Genomic DNA, 11,033 nt, shown 5'->3' with positions numbered 1-11,033 from the left:
GCGTTCCCCGGGAAGCGGAATGGCGTGTAGCCGGAAGTTCATGCAGGCGTTGGGGCTGAGCTAGCGAGCCAAAAGCTTTTACCTCCTCTGTACGCGCTCTCTAGCGGGCGGCAGAGAGAAGACACCTCGCCAGCGGGATTAGGATGGCAAGGGAGGGACCCGGTGGATGGTGTTGGGTGGGGTTTCTCGTGGTTAGTGAGGAGTGCCGTGTGCGGTGAATGGGGATTTAGTTTTTTTCAACCCTAAAGAAAAAAACAAAACAAAACAAAACAAACAAACAAAAAACAGCCTGGGAATATGGGCTGGGTTTTAACTGCCCTTAACAGTGTTTTAGTTTAGTTTTGTTTTTTTTTTGAGATGGAGTTTCACTCTTGTTGCCCAGGCTGGAGTGCAATGGTGCAATCTCGGCTTACGGCAACCTCTGCCTCCCGAGTTCAAGCGATTCTCCTGCCTCAGCCTCCCGTGTTGCTGGGATTACAGGCATGCGCCACCATGCACAGCTAATTTTTGTATTTTTAGTAGAGACAGGGTTTCTCCGTGTTGGTTAGGCTGGTCTCGAACTCCCCGACTTTAGGTAATCCGCCTGCCTCGGCCTCCCAAAGTGCTAGGATTACAGGCCTTAACAATTTTATGGAGGCAAAAATTGACATACAATAACCCAGCCAGGCGCGGTGGCTCACGCCTGTAATCCCAGCATTTTGGGAGGCTGAAGCTGGCCGATTGCCTGAGGTCAGGAGTTCGAGACCAGCCTGGCTAACATGGTGAAACCCCCGTCTCTACTAAAAAACAAAAAAATTAGCCGGGCCTGGTGGCGCCCGCCTGTAGTTCCAGCTACTCGGATTCAGGAGAATTGCTTGAAGCAGAGAGGCGGAGGTTGCAGTGAGCCGAGATTGCGCCATTGCACTCCAGCTTGGTGACAGAGCGAGACTCGTCTCAAAAGATAAAAATAAAATAATAATAAAAACACATATTTAGGTTGTAAAATTTGATGCGTTTTGACGTGAACATAACATTTGTGAAACTATTGCCAAAATCATGATAATGAGCATATCAAAGCCTCTAAAAGTTTCCTCGTGCACTTTTGCAATCTGTGCCTTTCACTAGTCCCACCCACTTTTCAGGCAACCACTGATCTGCAGTCACTATAGTTTGCTTTTCATGGAATTTTATATAAATGAAATAATACAGTGCATGCCTTCTTTCACTCAACGAAATGATTTTGAGATGGATTCATGTTGCATGTATCAGTAGTTCATTCCTTTTTTATTGCTTAACATTCGTTCCATTTTACCGATATACCACAGTTTGATAAACTATTCATCTGCTGATAGACATTTGAGTTGTTCCAAGTTCTTAGTTATTACAAATAAAGCCACTATGAGCATTTGTATATGTCTTCATGTGGACATATACTTCCTTTGCTCTTAAATACCTAGGAGTGAAATATTTGGGTTACACCATAGGTGTGTTTGTTTGTTTGTTTTGAGACAGAGTCTTCCTCTGTCCTCCCAGGCTGGAGTGCAATGGCGTGATCTCGGCTCACTGCAACCTCTGCCTCCTGGGATCAAGAGATTCTCCTGCCTCAGGCTCTTCAGTAGCTGGGATTACAGGAAATGCGCCACCAAACCCGGCTAGCTTTTGTATTTTTGGTAGAGATGGGGTTTCACCATGTTGGTCAGGCTGGTCTTGAACTCCTAAGCTTGTGATCTGCCCACTTTGGCCTCCCAAAGTGCTGGGATAACAGGCATGAGCCACTGCACCCGGCAAGTGTATGTTTAAGTTTTTAGAAACTGCCATCTTTCTAAAGTAGTACTATTTTACATTCACATCAGGAGCATATAATTCTAGTTTGTTCTCCACCTCACCAACACTTAATATGAACAATTTTTTTTTATTTTTAAGTTCAAGGGTACATGTGCAGGATGTGCAGGTTTGTTACATAGGTAAAGGTGTGTCGTAGGCGTTCATTGTACAGATTATTTCATCACTCAGGTATTAAGCCCAGTATACATTAGTTATTTTTTCTGATCCTCTCCCTCCACCCACCCAACCCTCCGGAAGGCCCCAGTGTGCATTGTTCCCCTCTATGTGAATATGGACAATCTTTTAATTTTAGTCTTTATTTATTTATATATTTATTTTGAGATGGAGTCTCACTCTGTCACCCAGGCTGGAGTGCAGTGGCCCGATCCCAGCACACTGCAACCTCTAACTCCCGAGTTCAAGCAATTCTCCTGTCTCAGCCTCTCGAGTAGCTGGGATTACAGGCACACGCCACCACACCCAGCTAATTTTTGTACTTTTAGTAGAGACGGGGTTTCACCATGTTGGCCAGGCTGACCTCAAGTGATCCTCCCGCCTCGGCCTCCCAAAGTGCTGGGATTACAGGCGTGAGCCACCGGGGGTGCCCAGCCCCTAATTTTAGTCATTTTAATAGGTGTGTGATATATTTCGTTGTGACTTTCATTTACATTTCCCTAGTGACTAATCGAGCATCTCTTCATGTGCTTATTTGCTATTCATATATCTTCTTTGGGGAAGCCTCTATTCATATTTTTTGCCCTTTTTTAAATTGAATAACTTGGTTTCTTTTTTTTTTTTTTTTTTTTTGAGATGGAGTCTCGCTCTGTCGCCCAGGCTGGAGTGCAGTGGCGCGATCTCGGCTCACTGCAAGCTCCGCCTTCCAGGTTCATGCCATTCTCCTGCCTCAGCCTCTCCGAGTAGCTGAGACTACAGGCGCCCGCCACCACGCCCGGCTAATTTTTTTGTATTTTTAGTAGAGACGGGGTTTCACCGTGGTCTCGATCTCCTGACCTCGTGATCCACCTGCCTCGGCCTCCCAAAGTGCTGGGATTACAGTGAACCACCGCGCCCGGCTGAATAACTTGGTTTCTTATTACTGAGTTTCAATGCACACCCCTACCATTCCCAAATCCATACATAAATTAAACATGTGTCTCTAGTTAAACTCTCCCTGGATGAACACGTGCAAGAAACTGATAACACTATTGTTTCCAAGAAGGAGGAACTGTGGGGAGGGGACAACAGGAAGGGGAGAAAAGTTATTCCATATTTTATACCCTTTTGTAACTTTAGAATTTTGTAATATATATGACATGTTCAAAAATAAACAGTGTAGGCCGGTGCAGTGGCTCACGCCTGTAATCCCAACACTTTGAGAGGCCGAGGCGGGCAGATCACAAGGTCAGGAGACTGAGACCATCCTGGCTAACAACCCTGTCTCTACTAAAAATACAAAAAATTAGCCGGGTGTGGTGGTGGGCGCCTGTAGTCCCAGCTGCTCAGAAGTCTGAGGCAGGAGAATCGCTCAAACCAGGGAGGCGGAGGTTGCGGTGAGCCAAGATCGGGCCACTGCACTCCAGCCTGGGCAACAGAGCAAGACTCCGTCTCAAAAAAACAAAAATAAAAATAAAACAGTAAAAAAATAAACAGTGTGGGCCAGGCACAGTGGCTCACGCCTGTAATCCCAGCACTTTGGGAGCCCGAGGCAGGTGGATTATCTTGAGGTCAGGAGTTCAAGACCAGCCTGGCCAACATGGTGAAACCCCATCTCTACTAAAAATACAAAAACTTGCTGGGCATGGTGGTGTGCACCTGTAATCCCAGCTACTTGGGAGGCTGAGGCAGGAGAATCACTTGAACCCAGAAGGCGGAGGTTGCAGTGAGGAGAGATTGCACAATTGCACTCCAGCCTGGGCAACAAGAGTGAAACTCCATCTCAAAACAGCAACAACAACAAAAAATAAAAACAAAAATAGACAGTGTGAACGTGAAAGCAAAGGCCTATAGGAATGGAGATTCAATATGAAGTCCTTTTTCCCCCTATATGTTATTGTGTAAAGTTTTAGAGTGCTAGTGATTAAAATTTGCATAATCACAATTTTAAATGTAACAGATTTTGAATGTATAATATCTATTGACATTTTATTTACAAACACAGTGTCTATAAAATAAGAAAAATAAGATTCTGATGGCTTTTACGATGAATCTTGACATATAATATTTTGACTAGCAAAAACCACAGGGACTGTATTTCTATATATGCTATAGTTACAGCACAGATAAAGCCACCAAAGCAGATCATGCAGGGCTATGTCAGGAGTCAGCAATAAGGCTTGATGTGTTGAAAGCCTTGAAATCTAGGGAGAGGAAGCTCTCTTCCACAATAACGATTGTGGAAGACAATGGGAAACCACTGATTGTAAATCTATTTTTGGAAGATGACTTCTGAGTAGTATGTCAAATGAGTTGGTGCAGGTACTATGGGGATGGGAATATCAGCTGGGAGACTACTGCAAATCTAAAGCTAAAATAAAAAGGACTAAATGTGGGTTCTGACAGTCAAAATGAAAAGGAAGGAATAAATGTGGAAGACACTGGAAACACAGAAAAAGAGAAATAATCTTTAGTAGTTGAAAGAATAGTGGAACCATAAAGCACAATAGAGAAGACAGAGGGTAGAGTAGGTTTTAAAAGGAAAAATGATTCCTTTATATAGAGTCTGAGGTAGCAGGGAGACAGCCAGGTGATGATAAAGTTTATTTTCCAACTTATATGTTTATTAAATTCATAATGTATCTCATAATTTTGTGGCCAAGAGAATATTAGGGGCCGGGTGTGGTGGCTCATGCCTGTAATCCCAGCACTTTGGGAGATCAAGGTGGATGGCGCACCTGAGGTCAGAAGTTCGAGACCAGCCTGACCAACATGGTGAAACCCCGTCTCTACTAAAAATACAAAAATTAGCTGGGCGTGGTGGCGCACACCTGTAATCCCAGCTATTAGGGAGGCTGAGGCACGAGAATCACTTGAACCTGGGAGGCAGAGATTGCAGTGAGCCAAGATCGCACCACTGCACCCTAGCCTGGGTGACAGAGCGAGACTCCATCTCCAAAAAAAAAAAAAAAAAAAAATTAAACCAATAAGCTACAGATCACATGTAGCTTTCTACTGACCTAACACGTAAACGGTTCTTTTTTTTTTTTGAGACAGAGTCTTGCTCTGTCCCCCAGGCTGGAGTGCAGTGGCGCGATCTCGGCTCACTGCAAGCTCCACCTCCCGGGTTCACGCCATTCTCCTGTCTCAGCCTCCCAAGTAGCTGGGACTACAGGCGCCCGCCAACACGCCCGGCTAATTTTTTGTATTTTTAGTGGAGACGGGGTTTCACCGTGTTGGTCTCGATCTCCTGACCTTGTGATCCGCCTGCCTCGGCCTCCCAAAGTGCTGGGATTACAGGCTTGAGCCACCGCGCCCGGCCAAATGGTTCTAATTTATAATACCTAGCAGATTTATGACAAAACGTAGTATCATAATATCTCCCCTCCCCCTTGCTCTCATCTCTATCTACTTTTCTTATCAACTTCTCTTAGCTAAGTTTCTAACTGATGGTTTTGGACATTCTAAAATTATGTGTATTTTATGGTTTTCTCTTTACAAGCTTTCTACAATGTGTTTTGTAGACAGAAAGCAAAGGAACCAGGGAGTCAAGAAAGAAGGGTTTCAAATGACAAGATTGTCACTAGTGTCAAATGCTTCAAAGAAATCTGAAAGGACAAGAATTTCAAAAAGACCATGAGCTTGGCAATTAGGAGACCATTGGTGACCATTATTAATTGGGATATGTTGTAAGAAAGTCTACTTCTAAATTGGTTAACAGTAAGTAAAATCTATAGGAGTAATAAAATCTATAGGGGTGATAAGTTAGGCTTCAGGCAGTTGAATCAGGTTTCCAGCTCCATTACTCTGTGATTCCTTTCTTTGCCCCCCTACCCCATTCCCTCTGTGTTTTGACTTCATCACCAGATCAGTGTCCCTCATGGTACCAAAATGGAGGGAGCTTCTTCTATACACCCACTAATCCTTCCTGAATCACTAAAGTAAGTACATGGTTTCGCTCTGATAGAACTAACTTAGGTCAGTGCTCACCCCCAAGCCAATTACCCTGGCTTAGACCCGGGTTACCTATTTCTGAACAGTCATCATGGCAAGGGAGATGTGAGTATTCTGACAGCCTTAGACTGATCATGACCCATGGCTGAGCTGCAACTAGGTCAGTCTAACCCTGACTACTTGGCTGATATACAGTGAAGGGAGAAGGAGATGTGGTTACAACCAACAATGACCACTACAGTAGCCACTGAGAGAGCAACTCCCAAAGGATGGTGAAGAAAACATGTATTCAATAATAAAGGGCTAAGAAGTTAGTGAGTGAAAAGGCCATGAAAGAAGTAAATGCAAGATAAATTTGCAATAGTTCTTACCATAAAAGAAAAAAAGTCAATTGTGACAGTATCCAGAATAACAAAACTAAAGTTGTTTGTCCCCACAAACACACCTTTTTAAGCTAGGTACAGGGAACAACATAGATTGCTTATCCATTCATTTCTCTTTCTAAACACAACTTCAAATTTGACCAGTATCCATATCACTCCCTGGAAACCATGTGCTTAAAAGGAAGGTGAATTCCAGCCCCAGTTCTAGGTTATCCTTGTCAGTGATTGGTCAGAAATCTGGGCCGGGCACAGTGTCTCACACCTGTAATCCCAGAACTTTAGAAGGCTGAGGCCAGTGGATCACTTGAGGTCAGGAGTTCGAGACCAGCCTGGCCAACATGATGAAACCCCATCTCTACTGAAAATACAAAAATTAGCTGGGTGTGCTGGCACACACCTGTAATCCCAGCTACTCAGGGAGGCTGAAGCAGAAGAATAGCTTGAACCCAGGAGGCAGAGGTTGCAGTGAGCCGAGATCGCACCACTGCACTCCAGCCTGCGAAACAGAGACTCCATCTCAAAAACAAAAAACAAAGCAACAAACAAACAAAAATGTGTTTTGTGAAGCAATTCTGGCAGATGAGAGAGGAGAGTTTTGCTATAGGCTTTTGGGAAAGTTGTCCCTTGGTCTTGTGTGAGTTTCTAGCTCTCTCACTCACTATCTGCCATGCCCTACCCCCTGTGAAGGGAGCATGACGTATTGATTACAAAGCATCCTAAAACCACAGGAAAATAGCCGTGCCATTGTGAAAGGTAGAGCAGACAGAAGCACGCACAATCAGTTCAACAACGTGATTCAACAACTCTGAAGCTTATTTATTCACTAGACTTTCAAGTCATGTAAGCCAATTAAGATCCTTATTGCTAAAGCAGTTTGAGTCAGGTATTCTGTCACTTGCAGCCAAAAGCACCATTACTGAATAGGGAACACATGAAATTGTTTTTAGGCAGAGGGGAAAGAACAATTGGAGAGAGAAAAACTAGATACCAGAAAAAGGGACTATTAAGTTCCCAGAAGTGGGCAAGAAAAGAAGGTGAAGGAACATTATTCAGAATGTGAAGGAACATTATTCTGATACAGACGAGGAGAAACAGAGAAAAGATAAAAGTTTTGAGTGAAGACAAGTTTAGAGAGGGCATGTTGGACAGGCTTTGATCACAACACAGTAGAAGGCAAACTCATCCTCTGAAAGGATCTAAGTGAAATTGTGGATTTAAGGAAAACATAAAAGGTTGGTAATAATTGCTCCATTCATTAATTTCTTCCTTCATACATTCAACATATATTTGAGAACCTAATGCTTGCCACAGTATTAAGCCTTCTCTATAAATGATATTCATTCTGTTGCTTTCCAGAAGCATGTAGTTCAGTGGATCTCAGAGTATAGTCTCACAACAGCTAACCTTAGTCACTAAATGCAAATTTTGGGGTCCTAAAAGACACTGAATCAAGAACTCTGAGGATGCAGCCCAGCAATCTATGCTTTTAACAAGCCCAATTCACACTAAAGTTTGAAAACCACTAGTTTCTAGTGGAAGATCAACAGAGTTATAAACAAAAATTAAGGAGAATACAGGGGATGGAGAACTTGGGTAAATCAGAGTCTCCCGGAGGTAGTATTTAAGCTCAAACTTCAAAGAACAAATAGATTGCCAATTTAGACGAAAAATATTACATGTTCTGCATTTCATGTAATACCATTGTATTACTTTTCAGTTACATTTCCTTTTTTTCTCTTACTGCTAATAGAATTAGCCCTTAAATTCTAAGCCCTTCTAACTGGCAATAAGGAGAAATCTCAACAAGTTCCTTCCCTGTAGCTTCAAAAAAGCAGACACCATTCTGCATCATAAAACAGTACTTGGCAAATGTTATTTCTAACAAAGATTCTTGTAAAAGATTTCAAAGACGGTTGCTGCATCCTAAAAATATAATTCTAATTGGTTGTCTTATATAACATGTACATTGAAATCCGTGTTCTCTGCAAGTCAGTTTTAAGCACTTTTGTTTTCCCCCATAATCATGAAAAAAAGGAAAAGGAATGAAACTTGACTCAGCTAAATTTTTTCTTTGAACAGATTGTGAGTCTGTTTCTAATTTAAGTTGACACAAGATAGACACGATGGAAAGCAAAAAGAATAACAATACTAGTATGTATTGGAGAAACCAATTCTATATAATGCTTTTTAAAGAGATGATCTTGCTCTGTCACCCATGCATGGAAAGCTGGAGTGCAGGGACATGATCATAGCTCACTTCAACTTCCAATTCTTGGGCTCAAGCGATCCTCCCGCTTCTGTGTTCTGAGAGCAGCTGAGACCACAGGTGTGTGCCACCACCTCACCCGGCTTAAAAAAATTTTTTTAGAGGCAGGGGTCTTGCTTTGTTGACTGTCTCAAACTCCTGGCTTCAAGCAATCCTCCTACCTCGGCCTCCCAAAGTGCTGTGATTACAGGCTTGAGCCACTGTGCCCGGCCCCTAATTCTGTATTTTAGTACAAATCTGAAGAGAAAGGCCAAAAAGGAGGATCAACAGATAAATAGGTAGATCATACCATATACAATGGAGTTAACATATTCTTTTGTAGGTGATAGGGAGCTGTCAAAGGATTTTTTTTTTCCACAGAAGGGAACAGCATGGAAATGTAACATGAACAAGAGGGTAAATGATCAAATATCCATGTAAATTTGGTGTAGAAGATAGACTGGAGTGGACCTACAAAAGTATCTGACAATCAGTACCTTGGCTCTAATATTTTGTAACTTCCCCCCGCCCCCCCCCAAAAAAAGGCCACACTGTATAACTTGAAACTTTATTTTTAAAGTATTCTGAAAATTTTTCAAGAATTTTAACCACCACCTACTTCCCTTAACACACACACATTTTTATCTTACAATTATAACCCCTATTGCAGTACAAAACAAGAAACGATAATTCTAAGTTAGCCAGCCAATCAAACTACTTCAGTAAATGATCATACTACAGCCTGGAATCACTCAAACAAAGAATTCTTCTAGTTCTCTTTAAAGATATTTATCGTTTATTTTTTCATGAAACCAAAGTAATTGATTCAACAATACTAACAGTTCTAGCATGCAACAAACCATCTACTATCTAATGTTTAATCTTCTTAACGTGTATATTTTCATTCCTATAAAGTTTCCATAAGAAGCTTGCAATGACAATAAAGGTAAATAAGTATAGTTGTCCCTTGGTATCCATGGGGTATTGGTTCCTGGACCGTCCCCCCAACCCACAGATACCAAAAATCCAAGTATACTCAAGTCCCTTACATAAAATGACATATTTGTATATAACCAACGCACATCCTCCTGTATACTTTATCCCTAAACTAATACCTAATGCAATGTAAATGCTATTTAAATAACTATTATACTGTATTTTTATTTTATTATTTTTATATTATTTTTTCTAATATTTTTGATCTGCAATTGGTTTAATCCACAGATGCAGAGTACATGGATACAGAGGGCCAACTGTGTTTTGTTACAGGTACTTCAAATAGCACTACAGTACATCTTTGACAAAATTTTTACAATATTCCAACTTTCAATATGAAACAGCTTAAAAAGGCATGGGTCAAAAATAAAGTATAGTAGTATCACTTATGCAAATAAAGTCTCATAATCACACAAGCACAACACTGTTAGGACTCTCCCTGTTTAGGCTGGGAAAAACAATATATAAAACATTTTCTTCAAATAAAATTACATAAATTGCTTAGAAAAATGCCAAAATCAATAATTTCAAACATATTAAGGAGAAAACCTTGAAAATTATTGGAAAATATAAACTAGTTATTCCTTGCTTTTGTGTAACAGATGAGTTCTTGAAAAGTTTTGTGTAAAGCAAATTCGGTAAACCATTATCTTGCTTGCACTGGAGGAACATATCTCAAGGAAACCTAAGAGAAAGTGTTCTTTAAAGCATGTGATTCTCCTGTTTTTGCTGGATGTCTGTATCTACATAATAAACAGGCACACTTCTACATCATTGGGTATTTTACTCAGACTGTCATGTTCATCTCTGTAAATTAAATCCAAGTTACTTAAAAATCACCTGTGGTAAAAGCAGCAAGCAGATCACCCCCACCTATTATCCCTCCCGCTTCCCCCGTCAAAAGAAAGTTCTCAGATTATGATGCAAAACTTACAATTGTTCATTTATCCACATTCTCAATAGAGGATTTTCCACTATATTTAAGTATGGTAGGCTAATTACCCACCTGTTCCTCTTTTCAGCTTAGAAACATAACGGTTCATTCCTTTTATTGCTAGAGAATGTCATTCCTGAAGATTTTATAAACAAAGGCAAATGTGAAAGACAATTTGTCATTATGAAATAAGTCCTTTGTAGTAAAGAATACTTCCCAAATCATAACAGTTCTATTTGGAATGATACCCACAACTCTACAAGCATCTTATCCCTCTACAGGAATGACTACCTTACTAATTAAAATAAAAATTTAACAAGGATCAAAATAAAATTCTTTAGCAATAGACTCTTGCAAAAATAAAAACTAAAACTAGACCTAGTCATTGCCATTTGATCAAACTTAGAACAGGCTTAAATAAGCCGGGCGCGGTGGCTCAAGCTTGTAATCCCAGCACTTTGGGAGGCCGAGGCGGGCGGATCACGAGGTCAGGAGACCGAGACCACGGTGAAACCCCGTCTCTATTAAAAATACAAAAAATTAGCCGGGCGAGGTGGCGGGCGCC

The sequence above is a fragment of the Hylobates moloch genome, unplaced genomic scaffold (genome assembly GCF_009828535.3).
Source record: "Hylobates moloch isolate HMO894 unplaced genomic scaffold, HMol_V3 SCAFFOLD_14, whole genome shotgun sequence".
NCBI classification, from domain to species: Eukaryota; Metazoa; Chordata; class Mammalia; order Primates; family Hylobatidae; genus Hylobates; species Hylobates moloch.
This window is presented reverse-complemented; position numbering follows the sequence as displayed.